General features: G+C 41.8%; 1 protein-coding gene across 1 annotated transcript in view; it reads right to left on the reverse strand.

The window, feature by feature from the left end:
* LOC103923971 (engulfment and cell motility protein 1-like) overlaps nt 1–13,783 on the reverse strand; it is an 84,581-nt gene extending 70,798 nt beyond the window's left edge. The window contains exon 1 of the mRNA XM_009332408.1: nt 13,721–13,783. The gene's annotated coding sequence lies outside the window, so the exon portion shown is untranslated. The remainder of the gene's footprint in view (nt 1–13,720) is intronic.
* Nucleotides 13,784–14,054: the final 271 nt, after the last annotated feature.

Raw genomic sequence — 14,054 nt, forward strand, 5'->3', positions numbered from 1 at the left:
GCTCCACCTAGCTTTCATGGCACTGAGGTAAAGGAGCCAAATGCTTTCTTGCTCTGCTCTCATGAGGGCAACTTCCTTCTCTCTCAATGCTATTTTGCTTTTGATGCCTTGCAGCAAAGCACCAGCCTCTGCTTGGCCACTATGTGGTACCTGCACACTGGCATGATAGAAAGAAGGATGTGGGAATAAAAGCGAGGTAGAAAAGCATGTCAAAGGAAGAAAAGGAAGAGCAAAGTTATTGTAGTCAAAATTCTCAGAACAACGAGGCAACTTTGGACCAGATCCCAATCTGGCCAAAACTTTTATCCACACTGGATAGAAGCCAGATTTTGGACCCAAAACTGGTACTATTCGTGGACAGTGATATACTTAAATGTTAAGAGAAAAGCATCTGTTTTGAAACCTTTCAAAAATCTAATACATAGGAACTGGAACAGGCATTTCAGTCTATCTACCCTAGATCAAATTTCAGATGACCACGTGGTTTAATGCCTTGCTTTCACCTCCAGCAAACAAGACTCTGCCTTACTGGCCAAATGCAAGCAATACCTGTGGTCCAGAAACACAAGCTACAGCCTGTAGGAATCCAAACTGTCCCTCACATCATAAATGTTGCCCACATTGGCTCTATCAGAACATGCACCTTTTTGCTGACAAACATGATCAGGGTCATTAAGTTCCCCTCATTAGCAGTGTTTTCCACTATGTCTCTGCATGGGCATGGATAGGCTGAGAGAGTCCAGGCACTAGAACCTCCCTTATTCTGCACAGGAGAGTGTATAAGCCTGAGGAATGGAGAGGGTGTTTTTAATTAGTCCGACATAAACAAAACTGCCTGAAAAGATAGTGAAGAATAGAGGCTCAGCCTTCTGTAGGTCAAACCCAAGGGCTACATTCGTACCCTGGGGCAACTTCATTATCCTCAGCTGAGCTGCACAAGGGATTAATTTAACCCTCAGAAAAGGGTCAAGAGAAACTGGTAGAGGAACAGAACAGCTCATTAATAACAGCTATAAGGATACATGTTCATAGAGTTTAGTTCAAATTCCTCCTTTCAGTTGCTGTTTTTAGTGCAAGCGGGCACATATAGTAACATTACCATTTCTATTCTGCTCCCTCTGCTGTTGTCAAAGCCCTTTCTTCTATTATATATTCACAAATGACTTCTAGTTTAAATCATTTATATTCTCAAAACCCGTAAGATCTGGTTAAGTACTCTGAAACTTGTTCACCTGTCTACTTGAATTTTTTATTTTGCTTTCTTTTAACAAATTCTTAAAATGTATCTGTAAGCTGGAGAACAATTTTTTTTTTTATGAAGCTGCTTTCTGTTTTATAGCTAATTGTTTCAATTGTGGGCTGCAAGCAGTGTTCCTATTCCAGAAAGAGAATGCTGTCAGGTTCTAAATGTGACTGTGTACCTTGGGTGTAAAATTGTACAGTAGCCCTTTATTGTATCAGCTGCCACTATTAGGCTAGAAAAAGAAAAAAGGGGGTGGAGAGGCAAAGCATTAACAGCAGAAACATCCTAGGACTCAGCATTTTTTTATACTCGGGCATATTTTTGGTAGCCTATTGTTATATTTCCAATCTTTTCTTCCTTGAACTTGATTTGTTATTTGGCCAACACAGTGAAGATGCTACAGTGCTGTTTTTTTTTTTTTTTAATGAATTAAAGCATCCCAATGTAACTGGAAGCACTGGAAAATGTAAATGATACAGGATTTACTCAAATACCTTTTCCAACCACAGCACTTGTAGAAACAACGTGGAAAAGGTCTCTGTAATGGGCACCTAATTGAAGGTGACCTACCTACTGCCTCCAAAACAATTCATATGGCCTGTTCTCTCTCTCTCTCTCCCCCTCCCTCCCTCTCCTTTTTATGAGGGTTCCCTCATTCCTCCCTCCCCAAGAAGCCAACCTGCAAGCCTTCCCATGACACAGCAGGCCTACATCTTGTTCTGAGAAAGGGTACATGCACAGAAGGAGGATGCATTGGCTCTGGTCATGGTGCGGTACCACCCCAATCATGTACCAGTGAAGCAGCCCACGACCTTGAGCTTTTACTTGACCCAACATTGCTCAACCAACAACCAAGCTGGCACCACTGGTCTAGTCTAAACCTTAACAGTGCCCACCTATTACCTATCACGTATTTTCACATATGCTATAAAGTATACTTATTCACATTTCAGCTCTTTCAGACCCAAATCTGGCTCTAACACCGATAAATTTGAGTTTTAAAGCAAGATAGCACTCATTTGGACCCAGTGAGCCAGAAATAAGTTTAACTGAACATCAGGAACAATTTCAGTGTTAGCACATAGCACTGGTTATTCTTGCTTCTCTACAAACCACTTTTGTTAAAGAAAATTTCACATCTCCTTTAAGAAACTGGAATCTTGGTGCTTTAACTTCAAAAGTGTCCTTGGCTAATAAAATGGGTTTACATCCGTAAACTTTATTGCAGGCCCATTGCAAGGAAACCTTAACCCTACAGGGTCAAGTCTATTTTTGCTTGCTCTGAACCACAGCATTGAAGCTTCAGTGTATTTTATACCGGCAACATCCCATTAAGTCAGGACAGTGTTATTGCTCACATGTGTCAGAGGGGGAAAGCCAGGAAGCAAGAGTGAAGCTCTCTTGCTTGGTTCAAGGTGGCGCAACAAATCTGCGGTGGATGGAGGAACTGAAGCAGAGTGTGTCAGTCTGACAGTCACCAACTGCACCGTAAGACAGTGCTTTCTCCTTTGCTGCTTCTCAGAGATAGCATGCCTGCCAAATACAAAGAATACCTTCTTGTTCAAGGTTGGTCTTGGTATTTCGATTCTGGATATGGCATGAATGTTCTCTCTTCCCTTCACAACACAGACTGCCAGCTACAACAAATCGTGGCTTACAGTTCTGCTTTTCCCATTGTTCACTATTCTTTGCCCTCAAATGCTACAAGGGCTTGCACCCTGCTTTCATCTCTTGGATTTTGCCGAGTACTTTCTGGCCATCATTCTGCTCTGGTAACACTCTGAGCAACTTTGATTCACCTTTCCAGAGCTTCAGAGACAAGTCCCTTTACTAGTTTTCCTGGTTTTAAGTAATTATACTAAAGATCTCCAGAAGAGATGACCTTCTTGCCACTCTGTGATAAGAGAGAGCAGCAGTTAACGTGTATTAAATTAGCATATATCTAATAGGTAGCTAGCTTGCTAGCTAGTATCATGTGTGTCTCTGCAGCTTGTTCCTGCGATATGCTTGGAGGGTAGCTTCTGAGTGAAGATCAATTTGGCCAATACAGAATTTATTATGCCTCTCTAATAGTAAGCTGGAGCAAACCTGAGTGCCCACTGATGTCAATGAAAAGCTACTGGATGGCACCTATAAACATCTACAGACTAATTCCCGATACTCACACTTATGAAAACAGGACCACTGGTTTTATAGCATTATCCTGGTATTTTTGCTTCTAAATACCTTAGGAATGAATTTCTAAAATAAAACTGAGAGGAATGTAAGGTGATATGATTTAGTATTTAAAAAGAGATCCACCTAATTCTGAAGGTTCATTAACAGCATTTGGGGGAGGAAGGGGTTGCAAAGCAATATGCCTAAGAACTGTCTCCCCTTCTCTTTCTTCCTAATAGTAATCTAGAACACGTAGGGTAGCGTATCTGCACTGGAGGTGTCATAGCCAGCTCATGCTGATATTTCAATGAGATCTTTGATGGTTACTGTGAGGTATTCTCTCTTATTTACCCTGTGGCAAGGCAAGCCTTACTAAAGCAAAGCACTCGGGGAAATGGTGGACTGCCAGATCAGCGAGCAAAGTGAACAGCCTGTACAGGAAAGCTCTTTTTCATGATGTTAACTGAAGTTTTGCCACAGGTGGGATTCCTAAGCAGGGATAATTTTCATCATTACTGCAGTAAGGCCATCCTCAAAAGACCCAAAGAAAAGAATGACATCTAAGCATTACACTGAAACCAACTACTAGACCAGCGAAACCCATTTAAAAGAAAATCTAACGCTTAACTGGCTGCTAGGTTAAGCTACTTCCTATTTAAAGACCAGAAAGTCCAATGTGGCTCTTGATGAGACCAACACAACCGACCACAGGGGATTTGGATTATCACATTTAGAAATCAGTGGTTAAGGATCCCGAATTACCACAGGATTAAGAGCAGAGCAGACAAAATCTCACTCAAGTGATCAAATGCTGCTGTCAAACACACACAGTTTAATCTTCCTCTCTATTAAACTTGAAAATATGCACAAAATAGTAGAAATCTGCTCTTTCTGTTCCTTTTCAAACTCATACCAAAAACCTCTCTACGGGTGAAATATTTTCAGAACTCAACTCCTCCTCAAGACTGATACCAGCAAGAAAATAACTTGAATGGTAGGTAACAACTTTAGGCTGTTGTACAGCCTTGTTTCACTTACACATTTGTCAGTGTGGTACACCTATTAACTTAGCTGCATTTTTTTTAAGATGCCTTTTAAGTCTGCCTAGAATCACAGGAAAAATAAAAATAACCTGGATCTGCATGTTCTGCAGAAATTCACATTTCCAGTGATGAGCCTGTGAATTGTATTAGTAAGAAGTCTTCTAGGACTACAGGGCAAACCAAAAGGTGAAGTATTCCTGGATTATTTATAACGTCTATACACACAGAGCAAACCATTTTTCTTCTTACATCAGCAATGCCAAGCATCCTGGTTATCTCCTCCTACTACATAAAACTGGATTTTCCAATAATTTCTAATTGGATGCATGCATACTAGTGTCATATTAAAAAAACCTTCCTGTCCCCAAGACCAAGGGACTCAGCTTTCCTAAGAAACCTCATATACTTTTCAAAGTAGCTCAAATCTTATTTGGAGAGCACTTGCATATTGGAGTAATCCCAGTGAAATCCATAAAATGGCTCCTGTGACTAGTTCTGCTTAGCACAACAGAGAACTACAGAATGTGTTATTAAGCAACCTGTTCCTAGATATAAATGCACTTCGGTTAATTATCTGCTCTCTTTCTCACATACACAGACAAAACTGAAGAAACAGAAAACTAAACTGTAAAACCTGTAACTAAGACAGTATTTTTTTTAATATATACAATAATGTAGCAGCCTCCTTTCTGGCCATTATATCAAGACTTGCGCCAGTCCACTGCAGAGTTAAAATAAATGTAAAATGTTACAGCCAGAATTAAAGCGCTAAGCATTCACAGCAGGGCTTGATTATGAACATATCATGATCTAAAATGCACACATCTACTTCTGCTGAGTCAATGTGGTTTTAAAAATAGTGGATCCTTTTTTAAAAAAAGATTCCCTACGTCTTTAAGGCTGTTAGGGTTACCATGGACTATTTATAGGCATCAATGAGAAGGAGGAAGTCTTACTCTGCTTTCCTACTGTTCGCTGCCGGTAAGAGGAGCTTGCAGGTTTTCAGCAAAATCTCTGCCATCTCTTGACAAAACTGGAATTACCAACAGGGGACAATTGCACAGCAACGAGATAAATCAGTGCTATTACAGAATGGCTTGGAATGATGGAACAATTTGATTGACTGTGCTGCTGGACTGTAGCAGCCAACTTGGCTACAAGTACTTTCTTTCTCTTCCTTTCTCCCTGCATCCTGAGAGCAAAGCAAGTAACAAGCTGTTATCCCTGGTGGAACATTCTTTTTCATATATCGGTGATCAAAATTGTTGCTTGTTTTGTGATTGACTCACATAGAGCTCTGACGTCTTTCATTTTCTTCAGGAGGAGGTGCCTTTTGACTGACTTCAGAGTACAATTTGACGACTTCACTCCAGAAGAAAGACAACCCCTTGATTCTGGGGACCAGCCTGAAACCGATGGGAGTTTTAGCACTTGTTTCAACACAGCCAAGTTTTTGCCTTCTGCACTGGGGTTCCTTTTAAGCAGCTCCTGAGTTTGCACCCTAAGCACAATGCTCATATAAGCAACAAATACTGCTGAGGCGACTGGAATTGCAAAGCAGGACCGCTGTGCTCTGCACCGGAACTCCCACACAACCTACTGCATTCACCTTTCATGGGTGCCCTGTGGCATCGGCCACAGATAGATGCTCCAAATGGGCTGTGGCATGAGAGATGCACAATCCCCTCGTCAGGTTACATGGTTTGCCAGCACCAATGATGCACAGACAATGATGAGGACAGCAGATCAAGGGCATGATCTGAAAGGATCTGGATTCAGGCCCAGGTGTCTGCCTGTGCAGGAGATCATGATGAAACACGCACGTTTCGTTACAATCACAAGAACTACACACTGTGATTATCTTTTGGCAGCCCACTATTGCAAACTGCAACAACCTCTGGGATTTTGGTGCAATAAAGCCTTTCAATCATAGCTCGGGCAGACTTCTGGAACAAGCAGCAACTGTGCTCTGGTGTTTAAGTTCAAAATCATATAATTAGCTGTGGGGCTTTCCTATACTTTCCACATTACAAATCTGTCATGTATCTCTCTGACTGAAAAAAATGAGTTTCATTCAATTACCAGTACCCAATAACACTTAACAGAATTAGAAAGGTGACTATTTCCTTCTTGGTTGAAACCTGACAGCAAAGTGCTTTATAATCCAAAAAGTCTGACACACATCCAGCAATTGTTTGTCTTACCAAATCAATGATAAACGCTAATGCTCAGATCTGTATACCTGAAACACTTGATATTTACTCCACCAAAAAAATTCTTGGTTAGAAGTTTCTAGCTTATACCTTAAACATATAATAAAAATTCAAAGCCTTGAAATTTGCTGGGCTAGAACCTTTAGCAGTGAAAACTGTTATTGGGACTGGTGCAAAGTTCAGTCTGGAGTAGAGGCCCATGACTTTCAAAAGATGAAAATCCTGCATGCAGATGTGGGCTGATATATAATTTCATGCATGAACAAGCAGAACTTATTTTGAGATTCACTTGTACCTTTTCTGTACCATTAGAAATGAGCATAATTCCACTTGTAATTGAAAATGGGACTTAAGACATTCTAAGCATCACCCCAAAACGTTGTGTTGATGTTTGAGATAGGGTGTTAATTTGAACAGGGGATTTTAAAAGGTAAGCTGGGAAGTGAGAAAAAAGGAATTTATTTGTGAAACAACTGTGAATAGACTTTCCACTCTTCTATTAAAATTTTAAGTGGGTTATAATAGCATTTAAAGGCAGAAAAATTCAAGACCAGCTATTAACGTATAAATATAATCCAACTTCTCATTGCAGTTACAAAGCATCAGAGGTATTTCTAACTCAAGCCTTTGCCTATTTACTCTACGCACCAAAGCAGCTAGTGGTGTAAAAGTGAGAGGTTTCATGGGCATCATGTACCTCTTCGCAGCTGTAGCTGTTTCAAAGCACGACCCCAAGAGCTTGAACGGATAATAAAGAGTGTCACATCAGGGAGGCTCTCCTTTCTGAAAGCTAAGCGGAGCTTCTGTCAGCCAAGTGGCTTAATTCCACCCTACAAAAGGGGAGTATGGGGAAGGGGAGAGAAGGTCCCTTGTGAAGGCACGGAGACAGTCAGGAGACAAGACTGGCTGATCTATGGTCTTTCCCTGTGGCTAGTGCCACAGGTACGTTTTAACCCCTTGTGCTGAATACAGGGACCGTGAATTGGTTTTCTTGCAGAGCAAGGTGCTACCAGCCATAATGTTCCTCAGCATCGTGCTGAATTATCAGATGCAGAGGTGATAACCTGGTGGGGGTGACAAAAACTGGGACATGCTTCCCTTGGAGGGGGTTCAGGGCAGTAGCTCCAGCACATTCTGGCACATCCCAGCTAGCTCAAAGCCAAGGGCTCTGCTGTGGCTTGTTGTGCTGAGGCAAGGGCACAACACAGCGAAATGCACACCTTGACTCCCCTGTGCCTTATGCCCATAATCTATCTACACGGAGGGCAGACGGGCTCTGCAAAGTCACTCTGCTGCTTTCACACAGGACAGCAGGAGACACAAACAGATGAACAGAGCTGCATTTCTCACTCTGCAGATACTTACCGGGACAGTCATAGCAGTCCTTCAGGAAGTATTCACTGGAGCTGGGATAAATCTATGACAATTTACACCTTTGCCAGAGAAGGGTGGAAACTGGGAAGGACACCACACCTTGATGAGGGGCTCCAAAGGCAGCATAAAATAACACTGTCCTTTGCAGTGGCTTCTGTTAGGCACCAGGCAGAAAACCCAGTCTAAAGTTAGAACCTTATTAACTTTCACAGCAGAGTGCTTGCAGAGCTATATTTGTAGGGATCTAGAAAATCTATTTCTGTTTATATTTTCAAGTCTGTTTAATTACCTTGGTGAGGCTAACAAATAAAGAAACATTCTGCTGCTTCTGAACAGAAGAGCTGCAGCTAATCCTGAAGGTCTTCCCTCCATTTCCAAGATCCGTGGGTGCATGTCTTTTATAAATGTGAACTCATTCAAATCTTTTCACCATTTCCCCCACTGTTTTTTTTTTTAATATCCATTTCATTCTCACAGGTGTCAGAATACAGTGACAGCTTTGATCTTATTGGAGATAACCATATGTGGGCAGATTCTTTTTCTTGAAATGCAGACTGGGAGTGGATCCAGAGGTCAAGCCAGAAGGTTACATATATTTGAAAACCTCGTTTAAAAGAAAATCCCTTTGTGTGGCTTCTAATATGCCTTTGGATGTGAATCTTGAAATACCTAGCTATGAAAGCTGCTCTCTGTATCACGATGTTCCAAGTCTTAAGAAAATTGAAGTTCAAAGAGAAGGGCAGACTAAGAGAGTTGGGTTTATAGCTATGGAGCAAGCACTTTTTTTGCCACATCAAAAGCGCTGATAAAAGCAGTCCGCCAATTCAGGATAAGAGTATATTATTTGATGTATTAATTTGACAGTGTGCTAGCATTAATACAAAGATCTCCTTTTTCACCCCATTACAAGATTGATTTTGTGCATTACAGAGGAGTTTAAAACACCCAAACTATAGCTAATCAAAGTTCTAGTTTATATGAAGGTCATATGTGTCGTCTGAGGTCTGACTTTCACAAGTTTTTTTGAAACCACTAAATTCTTAAGTAATGAAACCTGCCAGAATTTGCGTGAAGTCCAGAAAAAGGGGATCTATGTCCCGCAGACTTTTCAAAATGCTGCAGATTTATTGCAATATGTATGGGTCCTGCAAGTTACCGATACCAAGGATGCATAACTCAATTCATATTTTCATTTTCAGAGTGAATGTCACGACCTTACTGTATTGGAACTTTATTTAATTTGGGTGAAGTATGTATGTGGATGATGCTACACTGGGAAGAGTAAGTATGGAAGACAAAACACTCCAGTTACATGGCCTCTGAGTCTGGATAAAGCAGTTAAAACTGAGTCTCCCTGATACAAAGCCTATCTTTCTTCCCATCATGCTTCTCCTCACAGGGGCATGTCCCTAAGAGGGGCTGTAATTCCTAATGATGGGGGGTGGGGTGTGTGCGTGCTTCTTTTTCTTAACTGGGGGGCAAAGCATCTGGAGTGAAAGAACACAGGGCAGAGCAGAAGGAATTTTGCTCCACTCGAGCAGGGGAGGACCCAGATACTCCAAGAGAAGTACCAGCGATACCATCTCAAGAAAAAGGGTGTTAATAACAAATTCTGCTTGTAGCCATCACTGCTGCTGTTCCCACCTTTCCAAAGGAGCAGCAGGTGGGGCAGGATGTTAATTTATTACAGTATTCTAGTTCTCTGGAAGACATCAAGTCAAAATGTAGAAAGACGTCTATAATTTCTTGCTTTTACATTTTCGCAATTAAGAACAGCAAAAAGCGGTGGTTTGTGGTTGTGGTTTTTTTAAGAGACAAAATAAATGAGCGCCATAAAAGCAGCACACTCAGATGGGGGCAGACATGCTTCTAGGGGCCTGCGCTGGGCTAAACTCTAATTGCAAATGATAACATACGTGAGGTAGTGACACGCAATTCCTCTTTACGAGACCACTCCTGAACTCCTGCCAAAAAACCCTCTGTACGCCACTTAGTGCTTCAAGACAATGGAAGAATAATGACAGGTCTGTAAAATATGCTGGAATTGACAGTTCTTATTGTTCTGAAAACTTTTTGTGACGCACAGGAGTTTTCAGATTAGCACTGCACAATGTTGAACAAAATGGGTGTCAAGCAAATCAATGAGCTTTTCACGATTCACTCGTCTTTGTTTTACTGCTGTTCCATTTTTATTCTGTGCTTGGTGTTGCTTTGTTGTGTGCACTTGCCATTTGAGATGCGAGTGTGCATGTAGTGAACAGGGAGTGAGAGCTTTCTGTAACTTGGCATGATGCTCTATGTAAGCCAAGTCCTAGCATGGAGTAACTTTTCCTAGAAATGTTTTTTTTCCAGACACAAAAATAAGGAACTGTTCTCATTTGAGCTGTTAGTCTCATTTGGAGTTACGACTGTCTGCAATTCATTTGGATGTAAATGTATCAGAGCCACCTAAAGAAGAGTATTTGGTTTGTAGTTTGCATAAAAGTTGCACCTATTTGAATAATGGGGTGAAAACAAAAATACAACTGAGGCAAAACTGAAGACTGGTGGCTCTAGCATGTTTACCTAGAACATGAATGACCACAATGTTTCTGCTGAAACTGAAGGAGGGTTAAGATCCAGGGAAAGAATGAAATATGCAAATTCACTATTTCTGGATACGTATAAAGCCTCCCTTCTGGATTTCTGCTCTACGCTTCCAGTATAGACTAACATAAGAGAATGAGGCTCTGCAAGCAGATGAAGGATAACCTATTTAAGTTTAAAGCCCATGGAAACAAGGCAAAACCTGTGGAATTCCCGGTCCACTCAGGTTTCAATTTTACTGTTGCTGAGGAAAATGGAGAGGAAAAATAACCTGCTGCCTTTGTAAAAATCTTGCTCTCCCAAGAAAAACGTAAGCATAAGACTGAAGTTCAGATCGATGTCTGGTGGCTTCTCGTGTAAGTGAATGGTGGTATCCCAATTTGGTCTGGCACCAAGCGTTTTAGAAGACATGAGCCCATCAAAACCAAGTGTTTTCCAATGCAACCAATTAAAGCTACCTCAAGATAGCATTTTTCAGCTTCTGCATCCTCCCAACTGCTGCCAGCATGCCACAGCTCTCACTGATGCCTACTCACTCCTCTGTTGCTGGAACTCTTATAGCCTGGGAATCTGAAATGCCTCTCCCACATAGATCATTCCCAAGCACTAACGACAAGCAACTGTTCTCTGCACCATCAGGTCAAAAATCTAATGCAAGCGTGCCTTTGACTGCAACACAGATTTTTCTACCTCAGGCACCACTGTGGTTTGACTGATCCAATGCGCTATCCAGAGCTTAGCAGTTATAGGCTGTCTCTCTCCCTCCCCGTCCCCCTCCTTTATCTACTAATGCACAGGGATAGACAAGCACACAAATCCCTTCAAACAAGGTTATGGGAGATATAGGAACGCTATCAGTCACACAGTATTTGCCTAATGCTAGTGACAAAACTTGAGAGGTTTATGTTGTTTGAACTATACCTCTGGAGCTCTAACAAGAACTAAAATACCATCTTAAAAGTTGCAGTGACCTTAAAAGACAATGTTCTCTTAGGCTTTCACGTTATCAATCAGAAAATAAAGCAGAAGGTAGTATATATAGAATTAAAAAACCCCAAAGGTGCAATGGAGCTTCATTTTGATGCATCCCAAAGGTGTTCAAAATGACCAGCCTGGAGCCAGGAACAAACCATGCCCAGGTGTGCAAGAGTCCAAGCTCTCCCTCAGCTTTTTATGGAATATCTCAGCCTAGATCAAAGTATCCACCTCCAAGATGGGAAGTGGGCACATCTCTTTGCCTAGATGGCGGTACGTGATGGGATTTTCAGCTACATCAGTGCTAAGTAAATACAAATAAATGATACAAGCCCCTGGGGGAAGGTGACATAGCAGCTAAATATCTGCTTAATTTCAAAAATTTCATTCTTGGCACTTGCATCACTGCTAAACAAAAATAAGTATTGCAATAAGAGCTAACAGTTCTCTCTTTTTTGCATAGATTAGGAAAATTACGTTGTTTTTAAGCCCAGTGCCATAGGATGCCTGGGGCCATCGTTTCAATAAAAGGCAACCCAAACATCCCTGGGAAACACAGGGAAAAGTGACTTACATCTATGCCTTCAGAAAAGGCAATAATTCAAGCTTAATGAGGGGTCCTCCTGCATTTGTGATACATCGGGTTAAACACTCAAAAGTACACAGAGGAGCTTAATATAGCCTTCACCAACAGACACTCTCACTGTATTGATGCACTGAATTCTATGTTCCCTATTTTTCTAATTTATTTTGATCGAACAGTTCTTGAAAACACTGACAATTCTTTTTAGCATCAACTCTGAGGCAACGCTGATTCCTTTAACTGAAGGGATAAGCTCCACGGACACACCTTTCTGCCACAACTTGCAAGGTAGTATCTCAAAATCAAAGCTGACCAGTTAAGCCGTATCTTAAAAAAAAAAAAAAATAAAAAATCACACTCTCAGTCTGAGATTCCCAGGCAGCAATGTGACTTTCCGGCAGCTCCCAACACTGGGAAAGGAAGTTGTGCATTTAGTTCTAAAACGAACACAAGACACCGAAAATGGATCTCTAAAGAGCCGCCAGCTTCATATGATGTTTGCACCTAGTTTGGTTACTATAAAATTCCTGATACACATGACTAGCTCAGGCATAGAATGAAAATACAGAAAGTTTTTTCTAAATCTTTTTGTTCCTGTTTCTGTCCTTTCTCCTATGTATTTTCACAAACCAGACAAGATGAGTACAGTCTCCGAGAGGGTTAAGCAGAGAGTCACTCATGAGCTCCGTGCAGCAAAGCTCCCAGACTAACAGCAAATACCTGATAAAACATGAACAATGCTGAGCTGAATTCATGGCTGGCGTAACTCAAGCAACCCCAGAGGGTTACAGAGGGACAGATTTGTACACACCCCCTCCCCCGTCTAAATATACCGTTTCTGCTTTACAGAATCACAAGCAGAGTCCCAACAGGCAAACGAATCAACTTCTAACTCATGCCCCGCAATGGTGAAAAAGGAAACTCTCCACACTTTTCACGTACTCACCTGTTTCATCAACAAACAGGAAAGCTTTTGAATTAAATGTGTTTTTTAAAAGCCTTCTCCAAAGAAGAAATGACTTAAACCCCCCCCCAAAAAAAACATAAAGAGCAGGAAAAGCAATGATTCTCTATGCTGAGCACAGTGATGAATGATGAGCAACTCGTGTTTTCTTGGCTCAGGGTCTGAACTAGTGTTTGACAAACCATTGTAATAACATGCCTGTTATTATTATACCAACACCACAAATGCTGGTGACTACCTATGGGCACCTCGGACTTTTGTACCTGCGATATTCTGCTCCATGTGGTTTGCTTTCCTTTTCAAAGACAGAGTCGTTCTGAAATGCCTCGGAGGAAACAGCATCCTTCCACAGACTAATCTTAATTAGGCTAAACAACCACCCAAGGCAATGCAAACAGCTAACTAGTTTGTCTGATGCCTGAAACCATTAGGAAGAACACGTCTCGCTACATGCGAAACAAAACTGAGAAATCCTTCGCGCTATTTGCAGTTGTTACTAATTTGCTTTTGCCATTCCTCGACACCATTTATTGATCTGTGCCGGGGCTGAAATAGCAGGATAAAGTACACGGATTTACTTACAGAGATCCCGTAGCTCCATCGTTCCCGATGACAAATTCGCCTCCCACACGACAGCGAGTGAATGACTTAATGCTGCTTTTTGCGGAAGGCACAATGCGCGCGAGCGGCAGATGGTCTCCGACGAAGCTCTCTAACGAGATCCGTCCTCGGCGGAGCCATGTGAGAGGAGCAGACCCCCTCCTTTACACACCTTTGCCTGCTCTCCCGTCCCCGTGCCGCCGGGGCGAGCATGTAGCTTTGCTTATGTTGCGGGTACCCGACGGCCAGTCGGGCTCCCATTGGCACGGCCGGGCGGCAGCAGCCCATCGCCGCCCGCTCCCATTTCGGGGGAAAT

This window comes from Pygoscelis adeliae, unplaced genomic scaffold (genome assembly GCF_000699105.1).
Source record: "Pygoscelis adeliae isolate BGI_AS28 unplaced genomic scaffold, ASM69910v1 Scaffold58, whole genome shotgun sequence".
NCBI lineage: Eukaryota > Metazoa > Chordata > Aves > Sphenisciformes > Spheniscidae > Pygoscelis > Pygoscelis adeliae.